Genomic DNA, 18,023 nt, shown 5'->3' with positions numbered 1-18,023 from the left:
TGAGGTGTTTTTGATTTTTAATTCCGCCCAGCCAACATGCCGCAGACAGAAGACCAGGCCAAATGCCACACAAGCCTGAAAGATGCACTGTTGTATGGTTGACATAACATGTTTTTCAGTAGACAGTTGTGAATTAACTCAAGGGGGACTTGAGCTGTTCTAGCTCTCCACAGTGAATCATAGCTACAAGAACTGTTTTCCAGAGGCGGGAAGAGGCAGTGACTTAGTACTTTCCTCTTAACAGGCTTTCATCTTTGCTTTTTTCTTTGTTTGTTCTCTGTAGGATTGATTTTCCTCTTGCTTGTGCAAGCACTACAAAGGTGTAACTCCACTGACTCCATTAGAGTTACCCCTGATTCACACTGGTCTAAGCGAGAGGAGAACTGGGTCTTACTAGTGTTACTATGTCATGGGAATGTTAAGAGGGTCAGTTTGTTTGGTATCGGACACTGGCTGGGTGCCAGATATAGTCTGTAATACTCCCATCCCTGCAGTGTTAGTAAGATGGGGACTTTAATTTCACTTTACCAGTGGGGAAAGTGTGTGAAGAGATGGTCCATTACTGTCCATGGCTGGATTTACAATAGCCAGGGTTACTCTAATCATGCCCAAGACAGGACTCGGTAATGTTCACTTAGGGCCAGACTGGGAAGTACTTACATTAGTGAGTAGTCCCATTGATTTCATCTCAGCTCCTTTCCCCACAGTCCCTAGGGTTGAACAATTAACCCCACAACCCAAACTTGTCCATGCTTCTATCCTCACTGTTCCTGTTCCAAAATATACATGCAAATTCCAGGCTTAATGCTAATCTTGCCCTCCTGGTACACTGATGTAACTCCATTGGCTTCGGTGGAGCTATTCCTGATTTGCACCACTGTAAGTGGGAGTGGAATCAGGCCAACAATTCTGTCCTCCAGTCATGCACCTAGAGCAATACTTGCCACCAATGGAAGTGCAGATCTGCCCATTAGCTATTTTGACATTCCCACTCCCGCTTCCCCCAAAACCCTGAGTTAACTTACTTTGAGCCAAACTGATACCATTACATTGTGTTACATCTTACACAAGAGATCAGCAGTCCTACTGAAGTCAATGGAATTACTTGCGGCATCCGATGCTAATCACAGTGAGTAAAGATCTCACAGTCACATAAGGCAGGAGCAGCAATGAGAACCTCTGCAGAGGTCCAGGCCAGGAGGAAGCTTCGGAGGCTCTGAAAACTATATGCCATCAGCAGGAAAAGTAGTCACTTCTCCCTGCTTTCCAGCTAACAATCTACTCTGGGTAAAAAAATGGATTCTCACTGCCCTGGTCAAGGCTTTAAACATGGGCTAAAACTGGTACTTTACATGTAAATCCCTTGGCATGGGAGAGGAGAATACTAGAGAAGGTCACCACCCTCCTATCCAAAATTTACCTTCCTCCTCAAAGCTGTTTGCAATAAACAGTCATTTTGAAAACCAACCTAGCAGTGGTCAAACCTTGTGGTTTGAATTTTAAGTGTGACATGGATCATTAGTTATAGGAAAAAGGGATGATCTTCGCCACTGTAAGAGGAGAAGCTGCTCTAATACTGTACACAGGAAGTCTGACTTCTGCTACTTTTAGTGTAGCCGTATCCACCGCCAGTCTAAAGTTTGCTGCTAGCCTGGTTTATCAAAGACTACAGTAATTAATTTCTCATTACTTTCCTGTAAGGAAGGATTAGCCTATTTAAGGACCTGAGGGAAGAGTTCCATCTGCAAGGAGGAGAGAAAGAAAGGGGGAAAAAAAAAAAGCAAGCATTGCCCCAGAGACAATACCAAGAAAGCTGCTCAGAGAATCTGAACTGATATTTCCTGGGAAGTGCACATGAAAGCCAAGGAGGAAAGATTACTCCATGATGTCTTTAATTTCCTAGAATCATAAGCTTGGAAATTAAATACTATACTCACAGCAAGAATTTAAGGCTCCATGTTCCTCAGAACAACTATTTTACCACTGTCCAGTAAGCATTGAAAAAGGAGACTGGATTTATATTAAAAACTGTAAGGAAATTATTCAAAGTGGAACCAGACCAAGGTGTGCATGGCTGAGCCTTGTATAAGGGGCACTCTTTGCAAAAAGTTTGGCTGTGATGAGAAGGAAAGATGCAATGGGGAAGGATTATGTGCCTATGTATCATTGAAGTGACCCACTTGTTTCTGAAGAAAACGCCACAGAAGATCTCCATAAAGATGCCAACAGTGGCATCACACCTTTCAACATCTCTTTTTCCAGGCTTTTCTACTAACATATGAAGCTTCAGATGGATCTGGAAGTGTTTTGACCCCTGGAGAAAATGGACAAGCTATATTGAAGGGTATGTTTGATTGTGAAATAGTTTTACAAACTTCACAATCTATTTATTGAGACACATAATAGTCCCCATGGCCTTAGTTTTGCTAGGTTAAACAAGCCACCTTTATCCTCCTCTGATAAGATAGGGTCTCCATTCCTCTGATCATCATAGTAGATGTTCTCCATGCCTGGTCTAGTTTGAATTCAGTTCTGGTCACCCATGTTTAAGAAAGATGTACACAGTATTCCGAATGAGTTCTTACCAGTGCCTTGTACAATGCATTAATACTTTCCTATCTCTATTGGAAATACCTCATCTGATGCAATCCTAGGATCACATTTCTAGTTCTTACCAGTGCCTTGTACAATGCATTAATACTTTCCTATCTCTATTGGAAATACCTCATCTGATGCAATCCTAGGATCACATCACGTTGGCAGCTCATCGTCATCTTCTAATTGACTAATACATCCAGATCTTTAGGATCTTGTGTTGTTTCCAACTGATAACTCCCGCACCTTGTAGCTGAAATTCTTTTTATTCACCCCTAAAGGCATGATCTTGCACTTTGTATTATTGAATTTTGTTCCGTTTCTGTTACTCCTGTCCTCAAGGTCATCAAATTCTTCCAGTGTAATATTCCCGCCCTCCACTGCATTGGTTTGCCTCCCAATTTATTTTCTGTCAAAATACGTACAACTAAATCCCATGGCCCAGGGCACACATCACTTGATAAATAGAATAGCCAGAGCCACTGGGATCCAGTTAAGTGAATGCATCCGATGAAGTGAGCTGTAGCTCACAAAAGCTTATGCTCAAATAAATTTGTTAGTCTCTAAGGTGCCACAAGTCCTGCTTTTCTAGTTAAGTGAACGTTGCTTTTAAAACAAGATTATTGCAGACATCTAAACACAGGGATAGTTGAGTGATGAGCAATGGTATTTCATTCCTTTTCACTGCAGAAAAACCCAGCCTATCACTCAGTAATATACTTTACTTTGCACTCATATAATAAACTTGCGTTTTCTTTAGTGAAGTCCCTAAACAGCAGGCGAACACAACTCAATTGAACAGACTCTGCTGAATCATAAAGATCCTAAACCTGAACAGGCAGAAATCTAATTATCCCCTGGCCCTCACCACAGATCAAGTCTCTCTGGGTAAAGGCTGATGAGCATGACTAAATGAATACAGAAATCTTTGCTATTCCGATACCTCTAGCTAGTTGCTGCCCAGGGGAGCAAATAATGGACCCGAGCTGCATGTTTTACACAGCCTCCGGTGATTTCATAGGAAACAGAGGTGATCCTAATAAGTGGCCATTATATATTGCAGCATTACACAGCTTGTCTACTTTAGTCCAGAAACTTGTAACTACCTGGAAGGAAGTATTTAAAAATATCACATCTGTATAACAGTGCATTCTAAGGTCATCTAACCAATGCCCAAGGTAAGTCAAGTTACCACAGCTGTTCAGTGGGAGCTGATCCTTCGAGGAGCTGAGTGCCTTCTAGCTGCAGCCCACTGCTGATATTCATTCTTGCCCCTTCCTGACATTGCTCCCTGTTCAGGAGAGAGGCACCTTCCAGTCTGGGGGCTGACGTGGAACTAAAACCTCAGGGGCAGGATTGGCTGCAGCTATTTGTTTCCAACTCCCTCTGCCAGGTAATTTGGAACAGAGGCATTAACCTAGGAAAGTGTTAAAATTCTCAAACCCAAGATCCTGTCGTTGGTGCATCTTGAAATGTGGACAAAGGCAGCTTTATGTCAACGTTATGCTTCCTGATCTAGGGGCCGTCTGGCCACTCTGCCCCTCCCTGGCCTGGTGTAAAGTAGAGAAGCCTCAGAACTGCTCTTTATTACACCAGCTGCCGATGGCCCCACAGGGCTGTTTGCAGCTGGGGATCACTGTGGCACAGAAATGACCTGGACATGCTCCTGTTTCCTTGGGACCCACCACCTCTGCTGATGGCCCAGAAGGGAGTGGTGTAAGGGCTATTACAGTTAGTCTGTACCACCTGGGGTTTCCCCTGTGCATGGGAACTGCTCCACCTGCAGCTAAATTGGCTTGGAGGGTGCTTTGTGCTGCCAGCAGCACAAAGCAGCCATGCTGGAACCAGGGATCTAGGCCTCCGACACTGTTTTGCCTCTTTGTGGACCACCCACTAACTTGGGCATGTCAGAGTAATTGCAACAATCCCTAAAAAACGCATTCACTTCAGTGTATGCTGCAGCTGCCAGATTGCTCTGATCCAGTGGGGCCTGAAAAACTGAGAAGTAACTGTACATACTGTGTGAAAGTACAAAGAAGGGCAGCAGCTGCGCCATAGAAACACATCTGTATCCAGAGATAATTATGTGGGATGAGGCAGGACATGGGGTCAACCCAGTCTGCTCCTCCTCTCCAGCCCATCTACGATAGCCATATCAACCTCAGCTAAAGTGTCAGTTCCCTCTCATCCCCAAACAAGAACCCTGGGACAACCTACTAATTGTATACCATGCATGCCCATGGAAATACTCTAGTGTGCTGCTTTGGAAGGCTCCTGAGCATATGGGAATTCACAAATCAGATGCCAGAGGAGATCAAGGGATACAAAAACTTGCCTGAAGGTCACCAGTGCAAAGATCAGTAGGATCCGAGTTGAAAATCATTACCCAGTTACAGTAGCTTGGGCTCCCTTTGTTAGATGAACTTCTTGTTCTGGCCCCAGTTCCTCCATGCCGCCAAGATCCCATGGTTATGGATGCTTTAGAAATGGAAAGGATAGGTGGCCATAACAACAAGACCCCACTCACTTCAGTGGGGCTCTCGGTAGATGCAGGGGTTTACCTGCACAGAGTAACTTGAAGGATTGGCGCCTAAGAAGACAGTAACACAAGGATGGGGGGGAGGAGGAGTGGAGAAACATATAATGAAAGGGATTTCCCTCTTCCTCCTACACTAAGCTCCTGTGTGGTCAGCAGCTTTTATTAGTTGGTTAATTTCATAGGCGCATCCTGGGGGAAGTGGGTCTGGTGAAGGTATCTGAAGGATTTTATGGAGAGGGCATTCCAAGTGTAAAATATGGTGTGGAAAGAAGTGAGATAATGGTTGAGGAAGAAGCAGACAAACAAGACATCAAGGCTGGAATATTCAGATAAAATCTAATGAAAAAACACTCAGCTCCAGACAAAGGCAACAGCTGGCACACAGGCCGCTGTATAGGATTACCCAGGAGATGCAGGATGCCTATCATTTCACCAAGGTTGCTAGACCTTTCACAGCATCCTGGCTCCTAAAGGTCAGTGACCATTTGTTAAATTTCACTGCACATCCATCTGTCACTCCTTGTCTCCCCAGCCTTGCCTCCCAGAGGAACAAGAAGCAGTAGATATTTTCAGGGTAGACAGGCCCTAGCTGCGACATTCAGGATTCCAAACACTCTAAAGTCTGGAGATGGGGTGTGTGTTTGGATTGGTGGTTTGGTTTGGCCCAGCCCATTACAGAGAAAGGGACCCTTAGTGAAATTCAGATGTAGGTCCAGACTCTGACCTGTGATTGGGTGTTGGGGGCCTGTGGAAACTGACTCTGCTACTAAAAGTGATTGCTACATGAGTAATGACCAAGGATAACTGAGGGAGAACAGATTTCAGAGTAACAGCCTGGTTAGTCTGTATTCGCAAAAAGAACAGGAGTACTTGTGGCACCTTAGAGACTAATCAATTTATGTGAGCATAAGCTTTCGTGAGCTACAGCTCACTTCATCGGATGCATATTGTGGAAAATACAGAAGATTTTTTTATACACACAGACCATGAAAAAATGGGTGTTTATCACTACAAAAGATTTTCTCTCCCCCCACCCCACTCTCCTGCTGGTAATAGCTTATCTAAAGTGATCACTCTCCTTACAATTTGTATGATAATCAAGGTGGGCCATTTCCAGCACAAATCCAGGTTTTCTCCCCCACACCACCCCACTCTCCTGTTGGTAATAGCTTATCTAAAGTGATCACTCTCCTTACAATGTGTATGATAATCAAGGTGGGCCATTTCCAGCACAAATCCAGGGTTTAACAAGAATGTCTGAGGAACAGTGGCGGGGGGAAAAGGAATAAACAAGGGGAAATAGGTTACTTTTTATAATGAATCAACCATTCCCAGTCTCTATTCAAGCCTAAGTTAACTGTATCCAATTTGCAAATTAATTCCAATTCAGCAGTCTCTCGTTGGAGTCTGTTTTCGAAGTTTTTTTTGTTGAAGGATAGTCACTTTGAGATCAGAAATCAAGTGACCAGAGAGACTGAAGTGTTCTCCGACTGGTTTATGAATGTTATAATTCTTGACATCTGATTTGTGTCCATTTATTCTTTTACATAGAGACTGTCCAGTTTGCCCAATGTACATGGCAGAGGTGCATTGCTGGCACATGATGGCATATATCACATTGGTAGATGTGCAGGTGAATGAGCCTCTGATAGTGTGGCTGATGTTATTAGGCCCTGTGATGGTGTCCCCTGAATAGATATGTGGGCACAGTTGGCAACAGGCTTTGTTGCAAGGATAGGTTCCTGGGTTAGTGGTTCTATTGTGTGGTATGTGGTTGCTGGTGAGTATTTGCTTCAGGTTGGGGGGCTGTCTGTAGGCAAGGACTGGCCTGTCTCCCAAGATTTGTGAGAGTGTTGGGTCGTCCTTCAGGATAGGTTGTAGATCCTTGATAATGCGTTGGAGGGGTTTTAGTTGGGGGCTGAATTGGAATTAATTTGCAAATTGGATACAATTAACTTAGGCTTGAATAGAGACTGGGAATGGTTGATTCATTATAAAAAGTAACCTATTTCCCCTTGTTTATTCCTCTCCCCCCCCCCCCCCCCCGCCCACTGTTCCTCAGATGTTCTTGTTAAACCCTGGATTTGTGCTGGAAATGGCCCACCTTGATTATCATACACATTGTAAGGAGAGTGATCACTTTACATAAGCTATTACCAGCAGGAGAGTGGGGTGGGAGGAGAGAAAACCTTTTGTAGTGATAAACACCCATTTTTTCATGGTCTGTGTGTATAAAAACATCTTCTGTATTTTCCACAGTATGCATCCAATGAAGTGAGCTGTAGCTCACGAAAGCTTATGCTCAAATAAATTGGTTAGTCTCTAAGGTGCCACAAGTACTCCTTTTCTTTTTGAGGGAGAACAGAGGATCCCCTGGGGTGGGTTGACTGTGATGGGAAGCTGAGTCACTCCATGTGGTGATGTCCCTGGCCCTCTTGACAATCACTAAATTTCTCCAGCTAATGTATCCTCCCTGGCCAGCAAAATGGCTAGAGCCACTCTTCCTCCTGCACTGGAATCTGAGCCAGTGTTAGAACTCCCTCTGTGACCACAAGCCAGTTTCTGAACCTCTGAGCCTCAGATCCCTCATTTGTAAGACTGAGTAGAGGTGCCGTGTGGATTAGTTTATGAATATTTGTAAAGTGCTTTGAAGCAGGTTTACAGAGAGTCCCATACCTCAGGACTAAAATAGCCTCTGGAGCACTACAACTCTTCACACAGTTACAGGTCAATGGCTAGTAGATATGAAGAGGGGTGGATCAGTGTGAGCCCCCAACACCTCTACAAAGAGGCAACAGCTCTGCCATGTTCCTGACATGACACCTCACCCCATGCAGCAGAACCACAGTGCGTCTAGCCGGACGGGTATCTGTGTACTGGCAGGAGAGGGGAGAATTTAGGCTGAATGCAGAAAAATCCAGTTCTTTCACTGTTTTGTACAACATCCCAGCACTAGTTCTGTCTGGTAAGAGATCTCAGGATGAGAATATTCCATATATCAGCTCACCAAGAATGGACTATAGCAGCTAAACAAAATTTGTAGGTCTTTAGGTGATCAGATGGGCTGGGAGTAATTTCAGGAGAAGAGAGTTAGTTAGTTCAGAGTAAACCTAGCAGGGGTCTAATTACTCAGACTGCTGATAGCCAGTTGTTTCTAGAGCACAACTATAGGGCATTACAAAGCTAAGAAAAACAGTCCCCATAACACTCCAGCACATGGGCTGTTGTCACAAAAACACACTGAATTGTAACAACAACAAGCAGCAGTTTCTGACCAGGACTTGCAGTGATAATCAGCTATTCATGAGGAGGCATATGCCAGCAGGCTATGCTGCACCAGAGATTCTCAGTAAGGAAGAGGCTAGTAGCCCATTAACCCTGGAATTGCCTTCCCTACAGAGTCCAGCTGCCCCTCTCCACAGGTAGCCCAACCACCATGAAAGCAAGATCAATTCAGAACTAACACTGGCCTTTTCCTTTCCCCTTCTTCTCTCTGGCAGCAAAGATGCTGTAGCACATATAACTGGAAAACTAATGTCTCTGTTTTACATATATTGAATTTTAAAAGTTTTAAGAACTCTGCCTGCCCTTTTGTTCTCAGAGGCACTGCAGCCTGGTACAGAAGAGGCGTGCGCGCGCGCACACACGCACACACACTCACTGCTCTCATAACGATTTTACTAGTTATTGGTTTCCTAAATCTAAAACCACCAACGAAACAAATATCTAGCCATTCAGACTGAAAGTATATAGTTGTTCTTTGTGTAGGAAGAGATGTCCAGAGCAAATTCCCTGTTCAGCTCCGACTTCCGTGTGCTGTAAGAGGTGGATCTTATTTCAGCATCTGCATTTTACTAGAGTTGCCTGTGATTTTCAGAGTGACTTCAAATTAAAATTACTACTGTATGTGATCAATATGAAGGGGAATTAGTCATTGTACTGCAGCCACTTTGGTTATTTTCAGGGATTTCTGTTAGTGTTGTTTTATAGTCTAGGTGAGGTAGGGGTGTTTTCTGCAGGTTGCAAAATTTAGGGACAAATGTATCCATCCTTACTCATACAGAGTTCCCCTAGAGTTCAGAGGGAAGCTTGCCTGAGTAAGGACTGTTGCATTGTGTCCTGATTAGCAAGTGTAAATGGCAGATGAGCGGGACTCGGAGTAAATATGAAGCTATAGAAACAATTCCAATAGCAAACATTGGTTTTATAAGGCCAAATCCTGCTCTTAGCTACACCATTGGAGTCAGTGATTTTACATGAGCGTAAGAGAGCAGAATTTAGTCCATATATTAAACATTAAGAAATGGGTTTCATGTAACTCAAACAGAACACATTGAATAATTTACATATCATTTGCATAAAGTTTAGGACTACTCTCAAGCCCTAAAGAAGAGCTCTCAGTAACTTGAAAGCTTGTTTCTCTCACCAACAGAAGTTGGTTCAATAAAAGATATTATCTCACCCACCTTATCTCTCTCTCTCTCCTCTCAGTGCTGGCAAGTTAAACCTGTGATCTAGACACAGTACCATGTGTGGACTGGATTGCAGCTGCTGCATGCAGTAATGCCCTGCTGAGCCTGTCCATTCCTTTCTTTCAATCAGACAAGTCTACAAAAATTTACAGGAATCCTATGGTTTGAATCCTGATATTCCCATTCCATCATACAGTGCTGATGGTTCACAAGAGTGGAGCAGATGGGCATAACAGGAGAAAAGCTTTTTGATTTAGAAATAAGAAAGTAAGCCCCACAGTTTATAGTTTCAGGTGTTACAGTGTGAAATAAAATATGAAGCTTTGAAGGCCTTGAAATATTGCTTTAAAGTGCCAGAGATGATTGTTGCATCACACAGAGACCATTGTGTAACACATTAAATCTGAGCCAAGAACATTCATGCAAAGTGACACTGTTAAGTAATTTATAGAGGAAGAACTGCTTCCCTGTGAAGACGCCAGCATGAGGTATGTGCACCACTTACATCTAGACCTAGTTAAACCCTAGTTGTATAGGCCTTGAGCTGATCTTTTGGATAAAGATACTGCTTAAAGTGGGGGAGGGTCAGATTTTGCAAAGGGATTGCAGACCCAGCAAAAAACAAAAAGCAGGGTCGCTGAGGGGCACGATTTAAGCACGGTCTTACCAAAACTGCTGCTCTCAGATTATGATCGATCCTACTTTTTTCAGATCACTTGAAGCACAACATAAGGGTGAATTGCATTCATATTTTATATTGAAACTGTTTAAATCCAGTGTATTTAGAGAAAGCATCCCATACCTTATGGGTGATAGGAATGGAGCCACAGTTTGTAAATAGCCCCTGCTTTATAATGGGCCTGCCCAGAACCCCAGATCCAAACAACTAGCACTTTGGAGTATTCAAACTATGGATGCAAGTTGCAGCTTGAGCCCACCTCCAATATAATTAGACACTGGGCTACTGAGACTCAGACTTTCTTTGTATCTTGTCTGGTTACTCCTACTCCCAAGTGGGACACAGAGGCCATTGGTACTGGCCAGCAAAGTGCTCACCAAAAACTAAGTAAGTTCATGGAGGATAGATCTATCAATGGCTATTAGGCAGGATGGTCAGGGGTGGTGTCCCTAGTCTCTGTTTGCCAGAAGCTGGGAATGGGCAACAGGGGATGGATCAGTTGATGATTACCTGTTCCATTCATTCCCTCTGGGGCACCTGGCACTGGCCACTGTCGGAAGACAGGATACTGCGCTAGATGGACCTTTGGTCTGACCCAGTATGGCCATTCTTATGTTCTTAACAAAGAACTCCTGTCTTAGACCGGACAAACTCACTATACCTACTACCACTTTCATGGTTTTTATCCATGAAGGGTAGCATGTGAGGTCTCTACTGAAAGCTTGTAACTTATCAATACTCAGTCATTGTGAGATGTGTGAATGGGTAATATTTAAGGAATATTGTGACTATACTGGAAACTATGCCTTATGGTCTTGGAGTAAAAGGGTCACCTGACTCATATGTCTTGGTGAGTAGGAGGGAGTGGTCATCCCTTCCTGGTTAGCTAGTGATGAAATGCAAGGTTCAGAACAGCCAATGGAAAAAATCACCAAAGACAACTGCAAACAATCAAAACCACTTGGAAATAAAATGGAACATTATAACAGACGAGGGATTTGCCCTGTTTGTGAATAAAGACAAAAGACTGATTCAGTCCATCACAAAAGACACTTTGCATCCATTTGCTGAGAAGCCAGCTTGTTGAGCAGGGGAGTTTCCCTAAAGATTGGATCCTGGTTCCCGTGAAGCCAGCCAGCTCTGCAACAGAGCAAACTTTGGGGGAAAACCTACTTTATTAGAGAGGAAAGGGTAATGATTGATAAAGTGTACGCTGCAGTTCACATTTTATTATTTTGTTCTGTATTGTAACCATTTGCTTCCATCACTTTCTCCTGTTTCTAATTGAATCTCTAGTCTTTCTTAAATAGATTCTTTTATTATAAGTGCTCAGAGTACTATACATTATACAGGAACAGTGAATGAAGGTAAAACTGGGGCACACTGCTCCTTTGGGGGCAGAGTATCTGGGATTTCTGTGAGCACCAGTGTCAGGGGCTGGACAACAGAGTGGAATGCTTCAGGGGAACACTAGGACTGGGAGGCACCTCTTGTTAACCTGCTGGGCAAAGACAGGACTGGCATTGCCTAGAGGAGAGTGCCTAACAAGCTGGTGCAAACACCAAACTAACACAAGCAAGACTCCCTCATGCTGGAGGCAGGAGAGAAGGTTACACGCAGTCCTGGCTACCTCAAGAACCATCCTACAAGGTCAGGGTTATTGCTATATATTGTAGCAAGTCTGGACATTGGAGACTGTTCTTTGGCCTCCCTTCACAAAAGGTGTTTGGCATGTGGTATTTTCACGGAAAATCCTTGCAGGTTTGGACAGTGCAGCCTTATTGCACCCTCTGAAGTGAAGACAGAAGTACCTGAATTTGATGGAGAGAAGAATGACTTAGAGAGCAAATTACCTTCTCCACTCCATCCTCCCCCTTCTCCTCTGCGTCCTCCCTCCTCACCAAAGGGCTGCTGCTAAAGTTCTCTGCCTCTCCCACTGCTCCACCCACATCACCACTCCTTTGAGCCCCTTCATTGGCATCCTCATTTCTTACTTGAAGAAATTCAAGAGCCTCATGATTACTTTCAGAGGCCCTACATAGACTTTGTCACTGCCACGTTTCTCCTCTTATTCCCTCCCACTGTCATATTTCTCCTCTTATTCCCTCCCACTCTCTCGCTACATTGCGCCCAGTTCTCCCTCCTTACCGCTTGCTCTTTGCATTAGTCTTCCATCCATTCTCAGCAATGACGCCTTCATTCATACTTTTGCTTCCCCCTAGGCCTGGGACTCTCTCCCACTTTTCTGTCAAGCACCTCCGAATCTTCCTTTTCTGTCAAGCTGCTTCCCAGCCAGAAATCCTTCCTGTCTCAGTCACCTCACTCTTGGGGCCCAGCTCTCCACCGCGCTAAACCTAGGGGTGTCATTTGCATCAATGCAATTTGGGTGTGAAATATTAACCAGTCAGAATGCTGGCTTTTTACACTTTCTGTGCAATGATGTAAGTGACTGCATGAGGTGCGGAGTAATGGAGAATCAAGCCCCTCAGTGTCCTCACAGCTGTTGTCCTGTCTTGTCTAGATTTGATTGTAAGATCCTGGGGGCAGAGAGACCATGTGACACTTACAGCACTAGATCAATCAAAGGATTTTCATTTCTCATCCCCAGCATGTGAACAGTTAAAACAGACATGCTGCACCCAGTCTTGCTCTGAGGGGGATTTTTTTGGTTCTTTTTTTAAATGAAATTTCCACAGTTGGAGCATTCTGTGCACACCATGAACCAAATCCTCCTGCTGCTGCTTGCAGCCCCATTGAATTCAGGAGAGGGTTGCACCATTATAATAGAAGAGAATGTGACCTCTTTCTTTCTGGGACTAGTGTTCCCAGCAGCTATTTAGCCACAGATTCACCTTTCCAGGTCAAATACAGGTCCAAAGCACCTGTCCAGGTCATAAGCTTTTAACGGAATGCTTCTCTGCTTGGCCTCTTTTTTTAAATTCTCTAAGAACATGAATGTGAACATGACAACAAGCATTTAATAAGCCATGCAAACTCTGCCCTCGTTAGTCTAAATATGGGAGAAGCAGCAGCGACATGCGGAGTGGCTGCTGATTAACATGAACTTAAGAATGTAGGGCTGGTTGCCAGCTAAAGGATCCCTTCAACTAAGCACAAATTAAGTGCACAGCATGTGAGAGAGTTCAGGCATATTGCAGTAATGAGTCCCCCTGGACTTTTCAATTTGGACTTCCCATGAAATGTCTGATCTGAGTCTAAATTTTGAACACCCCAAAATCTGGAGGTGCTTGGGCTTGGGATTTTTGTTTAGCCCATTATAAAAAAAAATAGGGGTCATTTACAAAATTTGGATCCAATCTGGCTTCAGATTTTGAACCCCAGCCCCACTCAGAGTTTGGGGGCATCAAGTTCTAGGATATGGCTCCATCTCTATACTTCATAAAGCTTGTGAGATGCTGTGAAAAATCCATTTCTCTTGCCTTGTCCCAACATATTCCAGGGTAAGAAGTAGAAAACTTGGACCTTGATTCCAAGAGAATCTTTTTCTTATCAGTGTTGCCTCTCTCCTCTTCTGCAGCAAAGTAAAGATAAAGGAGTAAGCTGAGAGGTGCAGTCCTAATGCCAAGATTTTGAAAAGTAATTAGTGATTTTGGGTCACCAGCTGGAGACATCTTAAAGGGGCCTGATTTTCCGACATTGCTCAGTATTCACCCTCTTGAAATCAGACCTATTTAAATACTACGCAATATCTTAAAATCAGATTCCTTTCAGATGTCTCCAGCTGGTCACCCAAAAATCACTAGTTACTTTTGAAAAAATCTTTTCCTAAGCCCATAAGAACCAGTAAATATGTGGATGAATACTGTAAGTCTGCTCTTAGCTACTATGACAACAGGTGTCTAAGATCCTCGATACAATATGCGAGATAGAAACAGAGGGATAAAGACACATAGGCAAAGACAAAAAAAATTTAGAACTGGAACCAGGTCCAATTTCTTCAAAGCATTAAGGTTTTGGTCCATCTCTTGCTCTGGATGATCATTTTTAGGCTTGTATCCTGACAAGGTTGCTTGATTGTAACTAAGTATTATGCATGGTTCTGGTATGCAATTCCCAATGTTCCAAGGAAGGACAGAAGAACCATTTGTAGTCATTGTGGATGTCACCTCTATTTGCGCTGGAAACTAGGCATTGCACCATAGCTCTTGGAAAGGACATCTCTAACAGAAGCCTAATTTACTGAGTTGGGCAACATTCTTCCCTATATTGGCTAAGAATTAATTTCATTAAATATTTTAGAAGACTGAAATGATGATCACTATGACTAGGTCTCTGAAAGATTCTGGTCCAAGACCTAATAATTCTGGGTCATTGTTTCTTTGCAGTTAAACTGGGCCAATATCATGAAATTCTCATGCCTTGATGAGAAAGAGAGTAGACTTCCCCCCCTCCCCTCCCGGGTTAACATTTTGTTCCTTTTGCTGGGGGAAGGAATAAAACTGATAGCCCAACCAAAACAAGATGGATTGAGTCTGGCTGAAGGGGATGAAGTGCCCATTTTACAGATGGGGGAAATGGAGGCAGAGAGAAATTACGTGACTTGCTCAAGATCACACCAGAATTCTGTGGCAGAGGAGGGCCACATAGAAATAATGGGACAAATTCTGACCTGATATATGCAGGTGGGACTCTGACATCAGTGGAATTGAAACTGCTTATGCCAGGTCTGAAATGGGCTCATTATGTCAAGAATACTTTGGTTGCCTCTTTTTATTGGCAAAGACATTGCTTGAAAAAAGAATAATTACTGTGACCTTAAACAGGGTGCTGTACTTTAGGGCACTGAAGTAGCTATTCCTTTAAGGAATTCAATTCCTGATTGTTATTCCTTACACTTTCCCCTCTCTCTTCAGTTTTTTCCACTGCCATTTATTCATTACACTCTCCTTCTCTGCACTACAAAAACGTCTCCCAGGAATAATGCTCTCATGCTATGGTCCTCTGGGGTTTAGGAGCACAAGTCTGCACTAATCTCACCACAATTACCTCTCCATATTACAAGATACAAGTCCAGTCACTCTTTTTAGACAAGCTCATGAGGTCTCAGAGGGTGAATACAGCCCTTTGTACAAAGCCATTTAAATAACCAGTTCTTCCTACTGTGTATTGTTTTGTTTGCAACTAGGTTGTCATAATCTGTCTGGTACATGAGGCATTGGGACCTATCACAGACCTTTCCAGAATACCAATCCCTTTAGGAATGAATGTGGCCAGCTAGAGCTATTCTGCATAGTAGTCCAACCCCTGGCACTTGTACACAGTGTAGCTTTACAGGGGAAAAAACCCCAAAGATATGGGACATTTCTAAAGAGCTTTGAGTTCTTCTGATTCAGAGCACTATACACTTGCAAAGTATTATTAGATTACTTGCTTCCCAATATAGGCCTCCAATCGAGAGGAAGCTATTGCATAGCACTGTACTTTTCAAATTCTTCACAAGACCATTGAGACCTGCATCCAGATCCAAACTACATGACTCACACGTCTCTAATCACCACTGTGCATCTCTTACATCCTAGGCGGATTATCAAAGGCATGGGAAGAATTCCATCTGCAGAGAGAGTAAGAACATTTGTACCATTCAGTTTAGGGAGGAGATGAGCAATGACAAGGTTTCCTGCCCGCTTCCCCCCTGCCTGCCCTTCTGTGGAGTGAATGACTGCCCGAGATCAAGCTTAAAATCTATGGGTCTCATTCATGGCTGCCCTGAAGCACCTTTCCACCAGCCACAAAGCATCAGCCCTCTGCTGAATTCCTCGTGCAAAGGAAACCTTTTGTGCAGGAGGCATTCCAGGAACGTGTTGGGAATTAGAGGGGAGTAGTGAGATCTGTGACCCTGGCATCTCTACATCTCAACTATTATGCAGATGCATAAAGCCCATGGGACCTTGTCAGTGGGGGCACAAATTAAGGCAGCTCTGAGGACTTCTCTATCTTCTGCCAGGGACTGAACTGGTCTGAGCCGCCCCAGAATCTGGGTGACATTTGAGACATAGGCTTAAGTACCTGCGAATTCACCTTGGCCTGCTGTAGAGTTCTCCTAGCCTAGCCACGGTGCCACATAACTAGAGGGCTGCGATGAAAGTACAGCACCTTAGAAATCCTCCTCCCACCCTATTTCACAGCACCACCACTATAAGCTTTATTACAGCATGTGGGTTTAGCCAGCCCTGGAACGCCTCCCTGTCTGTGCCTCGCCACTAAGATAACACAGAGACGTGAAATGTGACAGTTAATGGGAAGTGTAAGAGGTGCCTTGCCTGGAGAAGGCCAGTCATACCATAAAGGTCCAGTATCTATATTTCCTATTGCCATAGAGGGCATCATGCATCTCTCAATTATATGTGTCTGTGTAAGGCATACAAGTTTCTGTACTTGGTCTGGGCAATAAAGGTAGAGTAATTTAATTTGAGCATGCGACTACCTTTACATATTGTAACTAGCCCTTGCACCTTTCAACTCTTTTAGCTGTCTCCATGCCCACACTGACCACAAACAGTTTTCCTCTGGGGAAGGATTGCACCCCAAGTCCATAACTCACTCCTGCTTCCTTCCCAGCAGTGTGTTTGTTTTGCAAGTAACATGCTGACAGAGCACCAGTTTCATTTGCAAAGAAAAGGTCCTTTTGGGAAGAAGCGTGCCTAATCAAAGAATTCTTGAATCTGTAAAAGAGGCCGAACACTTTGTTATGACCCTTCGTAACCATTCTGGGTTTCCCCCCTATTTCTGTTCAACTATTACACCAACATTCTGCCTCTTCATAATTTGCATTTATAAAGTGTTTCCAAACATCATAACTCTCTGCACTTCCATGGCACCTCCCAAGGATCATAGAAGATCAGGGTTGGAAGGGACCTCAGGAGGTCATCTAGTCCAACCCCCTGCTCAAAGCAGGGCCAATTCCCAACTAAATCATCCCTGCCAGGGCTTGGACCTTAAAAACCTCAAAGGAAGGAGATTCAACCACCTCTCTAGATAACACATTCCAGTGCTTCACCACCCTCCTAGTGAAAAAGTTTTTCCTAATATCCAACCTAAACCTCCCCCACTGCAACTTGAGACCACTGCTCCTCGTTCTGTCAGATGTCAAGGAGGGTATGGAAGAGCTGCCTTTTGAAGCTCTTGGGGGAATACAATCCCCTCTATACCTGACCAGGGACTTGAACCCTGGACCCTCAAATTAAAAGTCTGATGTTCTACCAACTGAGCTAGCCAGGTACACTACCAGGTACACATCACGGCACACTTTACAAACATTAAGTCACTTAGCCTCACAACTTAGTGAGAAACAAGAACCACCAGGATATTTTCAAAACTTTCAGCCAGCAGAGTGAGAAGGCACAGTTGCTCTCACCACTAGACCAGAGAGGCGGTAGGACTAGTAGCTGGAACCCATCAATAAAAGATTCAGGAGGCCTGGGGCGAGATTCTATGCTGTACTACTTCAAGGGATGGGGGAGTAGTGCAGGGGGAGGAGGGCTACGGTGGCTTTAAACCATTGTTGTGCTCTCCCAATTCTGCATTGCTCCAGGGCCTAAGCAGACTTCCCTGGCACAAGCATAACTGATATGTTATGCAACCTGTTATGGCAATCTGTTCTTGGCTGTCCTGGGGCAGCAGTGCTGCCCAGAATCTCTGCATCACATTTCCCTCCCCCCCGGCACACCCCTTCCATCCCCAGCCTCATCCCCAAGATGCCCCTGCTCCTGGGACTTAT

At 44.0% G+C, this 18,023-nt stretch overlaps 1 non-coding gene across 1 annotated transcript; it reads right to left on the bottom strand.

Annotated features, from left to right (window-relative positions):
- Positions 1-17,451: 17,451 nt before the first annotated feature.
- Positions 17,452-17,524, bottom strand: TRNAK-UUU (transfer RNA lysine (anticodon UUU)). Its single transcript has one exon. It is a non-coding gene; the product is annotated as a tRNA-Lys (tRNA).
- Positions 17,525-18,023: the final 499 nt, after the last annotated feature.

The sequence above is a fragment of the Natator depressus genome, chromosome 3 (genome assembly GCF_965152275.1).
Source record: "Natator depressus isolate rNatDep1 chromosome 3, rNatDep2.hap1, whole genome shotgun sequence".
In the NCBI taxonomy this organism is placed as follows: domain Eukaryota; kingdom Metazoa; phylum Chordata; order Testudines; family Cheloniidae; genus Natator; species Natator depressus.
Note: the sequence above shows the minus strand (reverse complement) of the source record. Positions and strands in the feature narration are given on the sequence as shown.